A 13,162-nucleotide genomic window follows, 5' to 3' on the forward strand; every position below is an offset into this window, starting at 1 on the left:
AAATTTCTCTGAAAGACTTCTTCAAGTGCTTCTTGCTATTTAAATTGTTCTGGAGGCTTCTTAATTTTCCCACTAATATTTCGTTGTTTCTTTTCACACAATCGTTAAAACTCAAACAAGGAAAGTCTGAGAACGTGGTGAGTTCATTAGTTACAACATCTAGTGTTTAAATCCATGATGGCACTCTTCTGCCAAATGAGAAAGCCATAATATATAGTGTAACTTATTTTTATATGTTGTAAAACTAAAAATAAAAAAACCACCCTATCTATACGTTTTCCCTATCTAACTTTTTTGAAAAAAGAGACACTTCCTTTTTTTTCATGTCAGTTAATGACAAATACAATCTTGTAGCAAAATGAAGGTGTTCAAGTAGTCTTTAGTATTAGGGACAGGACTTTAAATGTCTGCAGTTCTACTGCTTTTATAAGCTATTAAAAATATTTCTATATCACATATAACTTCATGGTAAAAGGAAGCAAAGGATGTTAATTTCTTTTTTTTTTTTTTTTTTTTTTTAGTAACAACACACAATGTAGAGAACTTTTTTCGTAAGTTCATACGATGCATAAGTTTGACACATTGACCACACAGTTTGTGAAGACAATAGTATTTGAAGGTGGCAAAAGTATCTTACAGTTCTTCTACATGCTTTGCAGTGTTAATGAAGTAACCTTGCATATTTGCATCTCTTGATTTGTTCCCCAAGTGCTCTTGCTAGTATACCCAGATGACAGCGGGGAATTAGACAAGTATCTTGGGTATTTGGCTTGTAGGTAATTTGTTTTCTTGACTCAGAACTGTATAATGTTTTTCTTAATTCCCAAATGGGGGTGATTATAGCAAGAGTGATTAAAAGGAGACGTTTTGGCCTTTTGTTTTTTTTTAAGGGAGTTACAGAAAAAAGCCCTATCTCAGGATTACTGTAGCGCAAGTGGCTACACGTGCTGTGTGGAGACCCAATATGCCTACCACTGTAGGGATGTGTTTTGCCTTGTACACAAATCTGATTTGTATGTTAAAATAAAGCTTGTTTTAACCTTTTTGGAAAAAAAAAAACCTGCTGTGGTGATTTCTTTATAAAGGGAATAATCTATATTGTAATTGTTCTACCTCAGCAGGCAAGAGCCTGAGCCAAAGAATATGTAGAGATCTACCTAAAATTCTGCAGTACTCTCTCTTCTGCCTCTGTGGCTTCATATGGACCATCAAATCCTTTTCACAGAAATGCTCACATTACCTCATGCTTTTGGAGTAAAGAACAGATGTACAGTTCCCCCTTCCAACCTGGAAACTGTTACAGTCATGACTGAGAGATCATGTTCACAGCTAAAACTAATGTTCCAGCAGATGTTTTGGGTGGGGGGAATAATCTTGTCACCTAAGCTCCTGCGGAGTCGGAGATCCTGCATCTTATGGATGCCTCTGTTTTTAATTCCCTTCTCTCTCATGCACGTATCAGGAAGTTTATTTGCAGTTTCAAGGTATGTAGGCTTTGAAAACTGATTTTGACTAATTGATTTATTCTCATAAAAATGCAAAATGCCAGCGTGTCCTTAGTTCCTGGCAATAGCCCACCAGTGCCTGAGACACACGCTACGCTGTTCATAAACACCACAACAATGATGAATTTGGAAGTCGCTCACTGTCCCTTCTATACAAGGAACAGGACATATGAAAATGAAGAAAATGCTTTACAGACAGCATCATCAAACTGTAGAGTTCCTTGCTAGCAGATGCCCTGGATACTAAAACTTAAGATGAAAAACGGTTGCAGATTATTTGGGTAGAAAGATAACAGATCTGATACTTCTGGATGCTTAAGACTGACAGTGTACTTGTGCCTGTGTGATCATTACCGGTGCGTGTCAAGAGCTGCACACAGCCATTTCTGCATTACCTCTTACAGTGCATCTGGGGGCTGATGATTAACAAATTCTCCAAGAACAAACTATGGAAAGAATCTCATACGCTTCTGTCATGGTTTAACCTCGGCCAGTAACTGAGTACCACGCAGCCGCTCGCTCACTCCCCCCCGTGGGATGGGGGAGAGAATCGAAAGGGCAAAAGTGAGAAAACTCGTGGGCTGAGGTAAAGACAGTTTAATAGGCCAAGCAAAAGCCATGCACGCAAGCAAAGCAGAACAAGGAATTCATTCACTACTTCCCATGGCAGGCAGGTGTTCAGCCATCTCCAGGAAAGCAGGGCTCCGTCACGCGTGATGGTTACTTGGGAAGACAAACGCCATCACTCCGAACGTCCCCGCCTTCCTTCTTCTTCCCCCAGCTTTATATGCTGAGCATGACGTCATATGGAATGTCCCTTTGGTCAGTTGGGGTCAGCTGTCCCAGCTGTGCCCCCCTCCCAGCCCCCTGTGTACCTGCAGCCCTCCCAGTTGGCAGAGCATGGGAAGCTGAAAAGTCCTTGACTAGTTTAAGCACTACTCAGCAACAACTAAAACATTGGTGTGTTATCAACATTGTTCTTGTCCTAAATCCAGAACACAGCACTGTACCAGCTACTAGGAAGGAAATTAACTCTATCCCAGCTGAAACCAGGACAGCTTCCTTAAGCATCCTGGGCCAGGCACTGGCAAAGATAAGATACGAGGCTAGATGGACAAGAATAAAAAATGTTGAAGTGTTTTCAAGATAAACTATGAAATTAGCTGTGAGTCTGGATGTCTCTCTGTAGACAAGAAAGTACAGACAGTACCTGTGTTCTGACACTCCACATTTTCAAACTTCTCTCTGGCACAGCTATAGTACAAGGAAACATAACAGTGGAAATCATACTCAATGAAGATTTCAAAAGTCCTTGTAAATACATCCTTTTTAGTTCATTTTGGCAGTCCAAACAGTGATATATTTGTGGGACTAATAGCAATGAGAAACAACCATTCAGGTGTGGACAATGATCTGTCATATCTAGCATCGTGTCTGCATCAGTTGCCCCTAACACTTTCTGCTAAATAGTCACTCACTTTCACTGAAGTTACAGGCTCATATGAGATGTTTTCATTTCTCGCTGTGGAAAGCTAGCCTATGGTTAGAATACATACCTAATGTTTTCAAAATAAACTGCCAGAAGTTTTTTTGGGGCAGTGCATATAATAAACTGTAGATTTTCAAGAGCGTCTGTATGAGTTGGGAGGGTGATGACACAAGAAAAATGATTCTTGGTCCAGAAGGCACCTTGGATTTGACAACAAGCTTAGAAACCTCCACTAAATCCGCAGAAACTTCCAGGTTATTCTCTCTTCACCTGGATTTAGACAACTGGTGACTAAAGGAAATGGAAGAGAAGTGTAGACTGCTGATACTTATTCCTTAGCCTCATTGGTACTTAAAATACTCAGACCTAAACTCAAGTAGAAAGTGTCATTCCTTCATCTGGACACACTGTATCAGGACTGGAGTTGTTTGGTGGAGCAACAACTGCCCCTTTTTTTTTTGGACTGTGCCCATCTTGAAGCAGTTCTGGTCTCCAAATGCTGCACAAGCACAAACAGTAACGCCCACAGTGTTTTGGGGCTCCACCACGTCAGAATTTCGTAAGTGGCTGCCTTGGGGCTCTAAAAATCAGCTGATTAGTGTCCTAAGCCATCCCCTCTCCATCACGTACTAGCACTAGCAGTTCCCACACAGAAACGACCTCCCAGCTTTGTATCACCTGCCGTCCCACGTAGTCACTGGCCTAGCTGTAGACACGGCTGCCTTTGGAGGGAGTTTAAAACTGCCATTATACATTTGAGGATCACATGAAATCTGTTCTAGCTGTAGAAACTTCTGTTGTTCTTATTAGCAGAATATTGTTCTCCCTTAGTTCTAACAGGTGCGAGTTGCAGCACAAACGGTCGCACTTTGGGCTCTGTATCTCTCTTGAATTCATCATATGTCCTCTCATTCTAGCTAAAAATACCAAGGCTCATGTAATTTAAAGTTATTGTGGTTCCCATCCAATTTCTTACACTACAAAGTTCTGTCTCTATATGGAAATTACTGAGAAACAATGCTTTTTCGGCCTATTATTTTGCAAGTATGATAATTCTGATTTATTCTTTTCATCCCCACTTGTCCTCTGAGTAACGGAGAAGGAATGAAATTACACTGAGAAAAGGACATGAGAAAAGAACACAATTTCCTATACACGTTATTTACATATGAGTGCCTTTACAGGTTATAAAAACACATATTAGCTAATACAGGGCAGAAATGTTTCAGAATTAATTTTTAAAAATTAGTGCTATAAATAAATACTAGTGCTCAGTTGCATTACTATAGCACTACTTACCAGAATGGCTTGAATACCAGCTGGAGATATTTATTATAATTATGAAGTTGCAGAGGGTGAGCTATGTTCTCTGAATAGCCAGTTCTTCATATTTTTGTAAGGTCTCAGATTGGCCAATCAAAAATTAGGGCAAACAAACCCAATTAATCATTTTTTGAAAGTTTTGGGCTAAGTAGATGGAATTGTCCCCCTAATTTCATAGCTTCTAAACTCAAGCAGTTGTGGGTTTATGCCGTTCCAGTTCCCATCGCTAAACTTCCTTCTCAGTCAAAATGCCGATGCAATTTGTTATCCAAGTCTACCGGAATAAACAAAATGGTGCGAGATCTATCTAGTGCTTTAATAGTCAGAGAGCTTTTGTCTGCTACTTACTATCATCCACTCAAGTTTTAAATTTCCAACATTACACAAGTGTTTGCAGATTTGTCCTATAGCTGGTTTATTACTGAAGTCTATCCTCTTGACGAGAAAAGTCAGCAAATCTTGAAAATTAAGGCAAATTTAAATTAAATAGACCCTGCAACCTCAAGCCACAATACACAAAATTCTTCCCATGCCACGTTGGCCTTGAAGGAATCGCGCATGGTGCTGGAGCTCACACTCCCAATCTTCCCCACAGTGTGGGGAAGGAATGTCACTGTGCTGCATCCAAAAATACTTGTCCCCTGAGTCTGATGTCTTATCGGCTCCTCAGGCTGTGGGAAAGCCACTGACTCCCTGCCTCTCAGCAACGGCAGAAGCAATTACAAGTCTCCTTCCCCTCAGAGACATTTGGCCCCACTCCTACACCCTCCCTCCGGGGTGGTGCACAGCAAAGTCTCATTCTGCCAGCACCCGTGCCCTGCTGCAGGGCTTCTTTCTACATGGATGTGCTCCACCAGATGTAGGTCACACCATTAATGGAGACTCGCTTCACATGGCATGTATGGGTGGGACTCACGAATATCTACATAAATGCCATTGCTTGTTTCCATAGTAACTTTGATGCTTCAGAAAGGAAAAAACAAAAAAGCCAGGAACAACAGGAGATGATGCAGGGAGGTAGCAGCACTTCAGTGATGTGTATTTGAGTTGCCCTGTGCTGTTCTGAAGTGACAGAAAACCCAACTGTGACAGACAAGTGTTCTCCAACATTGATATTATGATTTCTGTAATTGTCCATCCCATAGTTGATTTTGCTATTTATTTTGTTTAGTTTTGAATTTTTTAATGGTTCTTTCTACACCAGCTATTAGGCAAACAACGATGGCATTGGTGTGACTGTTAGGTATCTCCACCTCTAAGTGCAATATAGAGGTCAGTGGTACCAATGCTTTGAAAGCTATGCCATGCTTTTTAAAAACACAGGAATTTAAGTATAAAACCCACATGGGAGTACCACTGGGACTGAACAAGATAAGCGTTGTTCTACCTTTTTAAAAAACCTTTATCTTTGTAAAGTTGAAATGTGCTTAAATTTCATGTAGTTCGTTGAAAGTACTTTATTGATGCTGACTTCTCACGTGTTTAATGCCAAGTCAAGACATACAGCGTATGCATTTATTTCACTGTTTAAAGCAGCTGACTTGTGTTTCTGCCTTATTTAAGTGGAAGTTGTGTGGCAAACTTCATGGGAATAGTTATTTCATACTGAGTGAGGGAACTGGTAGCTTGTCAGTATTTCAATCCCAAAAATGACCAAGGCTTTTATATTTGCAGAAATGACAAAAGTCTCTTCACCACCTAATCATCTTTGTCAAGAGGTCTCACTCGGTACAAGGCGAAGAAACGGAAATATTTCACATCTAGTCCTTAGATTTCATAGATGATTTGCTCTGCTTGTGACTTTTGCCTGTTTCCATTGGTTTAGTGTCTGCATACCTAGTGCCAGAGTTACTAGGAAGGGTATGGAACAGGACCATGGAGGTTTGTCTTTTCTGAGAGATTCAGCGTTGTTTACGATGCTGTCAGTCAGTTTAGCAGCTTCCTTTCTGGATGGAGACTAGGACTACAGGGGAGAGTCCACCTTTCAGATTACTGCGTTGTGCGTATCTTGCCCTCCTTTCCCAGGAACCGACACTGGGCTCGAGAAACCTGACTGTACTTGTTGACCATAGGTAGCATCCTTAGGAAGGAGGGAGAAGGAGAGACAGACCTAATGATGACTGAGCAATTAACCTGGTTCACCTGCTAATCAGCTTTGAAGATGGGGACCTTGAAGCTGATCTGCAATTGAAGAGAAAACCCTAATTACTGGTGCAACAGCTCCTCTCAACCGATACGCTTAAAAAAATATTCCTCTGTCTCCCTTACGCAACAGATCAGCTGTTTCATATTTTTCTACACTGAAGCTGCTTTTCAGGCCTTCGCTCTTCCTAGTAAATTGCTAGGTAGGCACCTATCCTAGGGACTGCGAGGCTTGGCTAATAGAAGCCAGCTCCAGCTGCAGAGGAAAAGATGGAGACATTTCTTGCCACTGTTGCTGTGTGTTAAGAGCATCTAGGAATGAAAACAACTCTCGGAGGATTTACAGCCCTTGCCACACACTGAGTCACAGCACTGAGGATTCAGTAACAGGAGCCCTCCAGGTCCTTGAAATGCTTCTTTCAATGAGCATCCACTCCATCACACCAAGGCTAAGCGTAAACAAACTTCTCTATCCATACACTTATCTCAGCCACCTATTGGGTTTTCCTGATAATGCCATGGCAGGCTCCAGAGGGGAGAGCAGTACTCTGAGAGGGGAGGAGTCAGCTACTCCTGGTACTCTTTCAGCATCAGGGACCAAATTAACGTCCCTGAGGGTGCGATACCTTAAGTGATCGAACTTCGGAGGGCTTGTCTGAGGGCTTTTAAAGAAAAAAACAAAAAAACCCACAATACCTGTGGGGTTGTGTGATGAACAGAGACGTGGAAGAGGTGGAGGGAAGGATGGAGTTAAACGTGCCAGGGAGGGATGAGCGGGACCTCTGCTCAGCTTGGGGGACGCGAGACAGGCCGCGGCCACGGGGGAGGCAGCAGATCTGGGAATCGGGACGCGGGTGCTGCCACACCTGGGGTCCAGGCCTCGTTTCGGAGCATCCTCCGCCCGTTGCCCACACGCTAAGGCGGGCGAGGCACGCAGCCCGTTCCTCGCCACGCAGCTCCGAGGCCGCACGGGCAGAGCCTTTCCCCTCCCCGGCGAGGCTCTCCCGGCGGGGCAGGTGGAAGCCGCTCCCGTCGGTGAGCGCGGGGCGGGACGGGACGGGACGGGCTGCCGGGGCGGGAGCGGGGGGAGACGCGTGGGGCGGCGGGCTGGGCGCGGCCGGCCGTGGAGGCGGCGCGGCGGGAGGGCTGATGGCGGCGGCCGCCCCCGCTGCGCGCCCGCGGGGCCGGCGATGAGGGCGGGCGGCGGCCCAGGGAGCAGCGTAGGGGCCGGCTTTGCAGCCGCTCCCCGCCCCGCCGAGCCGCTGCGTGCGGGGCAGCCGCGGGGCGGAGGGCTGGGGCACGCTCAGCTGCCGGGCGGAAGCTAAGCCATGCGTGGTTTCGCTTCTGCCTCCCCCCCCGCCGCTGGAGGTGCATTATCTGTCCGTTACCACTTCATAGGGATTATACGTGTAACTACTGACACGAAGCCCCTAGGTCTCTAGCGCCCTGCTTTTAGCGCGCGGTCACGCTTTCGTATTAGACCGCTCTGGTAAGAGCCCGGTGTGACAGACCGGCCTCCTGATTCAAAGGCGCTTGCACCGCCGCCCTTCCAAGTCCTGCCACTCTTCGCGCCCCGGGCGGGCAGGCGGGCGGGTGGGAGTCCAGGCGGGCGGTCGGTCGGTCGGGCAGTACCTCCCGGCCCCCGCAGAGGGCAGGGCCGCCCCGCGCCTCGGCGCTCCCGCGGCCGCCACGCGCGTCCGAGCTCCCTTGGCGGCGGCTTCCGCCCCACGGGTGGGTCCGGCCCTTCGCGTGTCCTCCCCGCTTCACGCTGGGCCGGTGCGTAAATTGCGGCCTCAAACCTGGCCGCGGCCGCGGGCGAGCGGGTTTGCAGAGCTGTGACATGTGCGGGGAAGGCGTGGCGGGGGCTCGGTGCGGGGGAGCGGTGGCGGCCGCTGCCGGTAAGCGATGGTTATCGTGAGCCTTAAGCCCCGCCAGCCGAAACGCCGGGCGGTTAATTCTTCTCTTCTGGAATAGGCAAGTCACGGCGCTGGTTTTGTGTAACAGGTTAAGTCCTATTTGAAGGAGCCTCTTAAATAAATTTTCATTCCAGCACTTCACGCTGAAGAGATGCAGAGTAATTAAGATTGCACTTTAGAGTTACATGAAAGCGGTATCGCGGTAATAAATGCATTTCAAAGAGCTTTAATGTTTGGGGGTTTTTTGTTGGTGGTAATTGTTCTTGGTAATTAATATATGATGTATTCACCAGGACGTACGTTATTTTCTAGGGATGGAAGGAAGAAGTGAGAGAAGAAATAGGATGCTACCGGGGGATCTCTTGCCTTGGCTCATTTCCTTCCGCTGTGAAAACAGTAAGCTTCCTAAAGCTAAGAGCAAGGGAGCAAGGAAAAAGTAGTTTAAACTATTTTAGTGAGTATTGTTAACCTCTCTGATAGAGAACCAGACCTTCCCGAACCCAGTATTGTTGTATTTATACAGCTCTAATAGTAGAGCGAGACTGCACATGACCCTACAGTCAAAGGTCTGGGTGATTTTTTACTTTGTGGGGCACCCAGCTTCAACTCTTGGCTGCGGTGAATGGTTACGTCGTGGAGCTCAAGCAGGTCAAACATACAGATTGGTCATTATTTCTGTTTCAATTCAGGTAGAGCAGGGACTAGAAGTAAAATTCTCCTCATTCATGAGAAGTACGCTAGGAACGTGTCTTCTTTGTCGTAAGCTTTTGGTAATTGTCAAATTCACCCTCATTTGCCAGAGAAGTTACCTTAAGTCTTGAAATAGTCCCAGGATGGGAGAACTATTCCCTGCTTAATGCGAGGTCTGACAGCTGTCAAAGAACAGCCATCCTTGTTAATGCCACAGCTGTGCGAGATAACCGAGAGAAAGTGCTAGACGTGACTCCGCGTTGGCTGGGCTGCATCAGCATGCATGGGAGTACACGCTCTGGTGGAATTAAGGCTCTGTATGGCTCAATCCTTGCTTTTAAAGGAGTAGAAACGCACAGTCTCATCTTCTCATTCCCTTTGACGTGGGTTTTTAGTGCCTTCTAGAGCATAGATGGAAACTATGGCATATGGTTGCTCAGTGTTGTCGGGATTTTAGTAGTTCTTTGTGTACCTTGCAGCAGAGAGTGGGGGTCCCTCAGGTGCTTATGGGGTCTGGGTGGCAAATTTAGCGCTTAACCTTTTGGACTTAGATGCTTAAAGGGGCATTTAAGTACCTAACCGTCTTGGGGCGCTAGCATAGATTCATACACTTGTTTTCACTTGTTGGAATTTCAGGTCAGGCTATTCTTTATGGCTTAAAGGAGTTACCGATGTGATAGGAAAAAAAAAAAAAAACATCTATGGCGGTGGTGATACCCAGAATAAGGCCAGATGACCTTAAAGCTAATTATACAGGGTGAGAAATTGTGATCGGAATTGTTATTTGTGGCCACAATTTCATAGAATCATAGAATAGTTTGGGTTAGAAGGGACCGCTGAAGATCATCTAGTCCAACCCCCCTGCCATGGGCAGGGACATCTTCAACTAGATGAGGTTGCTCAGAGCCCCGTCCAACCTCACCTTGAATGTTTCCAGGGAGGGGGCATCCACCACCTCTCTGGGCAACCTGTGCCAGTGTTTCACCACCCTCAGTGTAAAACATTTCTTCCTTATGTCCAGTCTGTATCTACCCCCCTTTAGTTTAAAGCCATTTCCCCCTTGTCCTGTCGCAACAGGCCCTGCTAAAAAGTTTGACGCCATCTTTTTTATAAGCCCCCTTTAAGTATTGAATGGCTGCAATAAGGTCTCCCGAAGCCTTCTCTTCTCGAGGCTGAACAACCCCAACTCTCTCAGCCTTTCTTCACAGGAGAGGTGTTCCATCCCCTGATCATTTTTGTGGCCCTCTTCTGGACCCGCTCCAACAGGTCCATGTCTTTCTTATGCTGAGGGCTCCAGAGCTGGACGCAGTACTCCAGGTGGGGTCTCACCAGAGCAGAGTAGAGGGGGAGAATCACCTCCCTCGACCTGCTGGCCATGCTTCTTTTTGTGCAGCCCAGGATACGATTGGCCTTCTGGGCTGCGAGCGCACATTGCTGGCTCATGTCCAGCTTTTCATCCACCAGTACCCCCAAGTCCTTCTCGGCAGGGCTGCTCTCAATCCCTTCATCCCCCAGCCTGTATTGATACCGGGGGTTGCCCTGACCCAGGTGCAGGACCTTGCCCTTGGCCTTGTTAAACCTCATGAGGTTCACACGGGCCCACTTCTCAAGCTTGTCCAGGTCCCTCTGGATGGCATCCCGTCCCTCTGGTGTGTCGACCACACCACTCAGCTTGGTGTCGTCTGCAAACTTGCTGAGGGTGCACTCGATCCCACAATTTAAGGTATTGATCGGATTCTGAGCTATTTCGACTATCTTGTTTGTATCTTTTAACAATAACAAAATTTTCTATAAGCCTCTGGTCAGTAGGAGAGGAAACAGAAGTGAAGGCAACAGTGAGTGTTTAAAACCTCTGTCTCACTAGTTTCCACTCGTTAGGCTTCATTGCTTATTAGAGCACAGCAGAGCATGTCCTCAGAGCTGAATCACCTGAAGAGAATCTCAGTAGGTGGTATGGGGATCACAAAGATCTTTGTTCCTCTTTCTTTTTTATATCATGAGAGAGACTTTGAACTAAACTTTGTGTTCAGTGGAGAGCCAAGAGGTGGAGGAGGGAGCAACGTACCTGGGTAACGTGTTCAAGAGGATCTTCACAGGTGAGCCTTTGGGTTGCTGTCCTATAACAACAGTCTGGGTAGAAGAAGGTGTTTGGAGATGTTGTGTCCATGGTAGCATCATAGGTGTGACACAAGGAGAAGTTTGATGGTTGGTGTTTTTACATGCTATGGAAGAGTCCAGGATAAATGTTTGTGGGTGTATGTCCTCCATCTGTGTGCAGAAGGGTTCACTGGTCAGAGATACGGTGATGCATACTTTCTAACATGCTCTGGCTGGAGGGGGACCTTGGACACTGACAACTTAGTGTAGCATTTGAGACTTTATTTGGCCACCTTCCTAGTGTGACTGGCTTAAAAAAAGGTGTCCTTGACATGTGGAGAAGGGGATGGATGCTGAACTTGGCTGTCTAGCCTTGCTGGGCCCCCTCTCCAGCCAGTGAAGAGACATCGCTTCTGTGGGGGCAAATGGGAGCATAAGTCCCTGGGGGAATGTTTCTCTCCATCGGGAGTATGGCTGCAAGTCCAGGTAGATAATTCAAGAGCTCAAAGTTGGGTAGTACATATACATCCTCCCCTTCATCTGTTTGCAGTCATGTCCTCGTTTCAGGTTTGCTGCCTGTCCCAAACATTGCTGTTTAATAGTATGGCTAAAGGAATGTGGACAAGGAAACAGCAGGGTGCCTGTGAGGTCATGGAGGAGTCATTTTCACATGACTGAAAGACCTTTTTCTCCCTTTTTCTGATTCTTTCCTACAGTCTATGGACTGTTTTTATCTTTCATTTTTTTATTAATGGTGATGGCCATTGGCATTTAAAACAGAAACAAGAAAACACCCACACTTCATATGACATTAAGCAAAAGCAACGATTCAGGGTTCATATATTTTAATAATGTTGGTTAAAGCAGTGTATGTGCATATTTCTTTATAAGCTATTGTGAATATTTATTTTTAAAACATTTTTCTTCATCCTAGCTACTTTACGATGGCTTTTATTTATTCTTCATCTATCACTGTGCTGGTTTTGAGCTTCTGCTTTTATTTCTAGAAACTCTAGTAGAATGCTATTCTGTTTACTTGGGGAAAAGCAGTATATTTCTGACTAATAGGCTGAAATAAAGCAATAAAGGGCCAGTGGCACAAATGGTCATAAAATCAAGGTTGGTCCACTGGGGAAAGAGGTACTGCTGCTTTACTCCGTGTTTCTGAATTGTTAGGGTTAAGTCCTGGCTTAAGCACTGTGGTTTGCATTAATACTCTGTTTTTGATGTTAGCTAGAATCTGGTGCCTCAGGAAGGTGCGAGACATGGTGTTGTGAGTAATTACTGAATAACCAGCCCAGAAGGATGGTTTTCCATGAGTCTGTTGGACAAAGATTTGCTTTTTATATTTTTTAATTTTTTTAAAAATTTATCTTCTACTTTGAAACGATATAATGGGGAATGTTTCATATTCAATGTAAATGACTTTCTGTTTTTACTCTTAACCAGTGGGCTATAGGAACATTGTGTTTTGTGACAATTAATTTGGAATTCAGTGATTTTTTTTTTCCCCCTTAAAACAAGATCTTCTCAGTTTATGATAGTTTCATTGTGTGCATTTTCTGTTTAAAACAGAGTAGAGTGGCATCTTCTTTACCTTCTCTGTAGCTTTTCTTAATGTATATTTCTAGTGTGTGCCCCCTTATTTGTTTCCTTTCATTTCAGCCTTTCGTTGCCATGTAATGTGGGAGCAAGCTTAAAATGGTTTCAAGAGACCGTTTCTTAATGTGACGACTCTCCAGGGCTGTCAGAAATAACTAACAATGCAAGTACCATTCTAATGCTTGTTTGGAGTTGAGTCACACTGATGCTTGTAGCATGAATTTGTAGTACAGCCAAAACAGGCACCGTGTGCTTGGCGCAATACAGCTTCGGGTTTGAAAAACCATAAGGGAGATCTTAAGTGGGTGAAACCCAGGAGGAGGTAGTAAATAAAACAAGACTGAATGCTAATGGGTGTTTGGTGTGAGAGAATTAAGCTGAGTAATCTGAGGAGGTGT

This window comes from Aptenodytes patagonicus, chromosome 1, assembly GCF_965638725.1.
Source record: "Aptenodytes patagonicus chromosome 1, bAptPat1.pri.cur, whole genome shotgun sequence".
Classification (NCBI taxonomy): domain Eukaryota; kingdom Metazoa; phylum Chordata; class Aves; order Sphenisciformes; family Spheniscidae; genus Aptenodytes; species Aptenodytes patagonicus.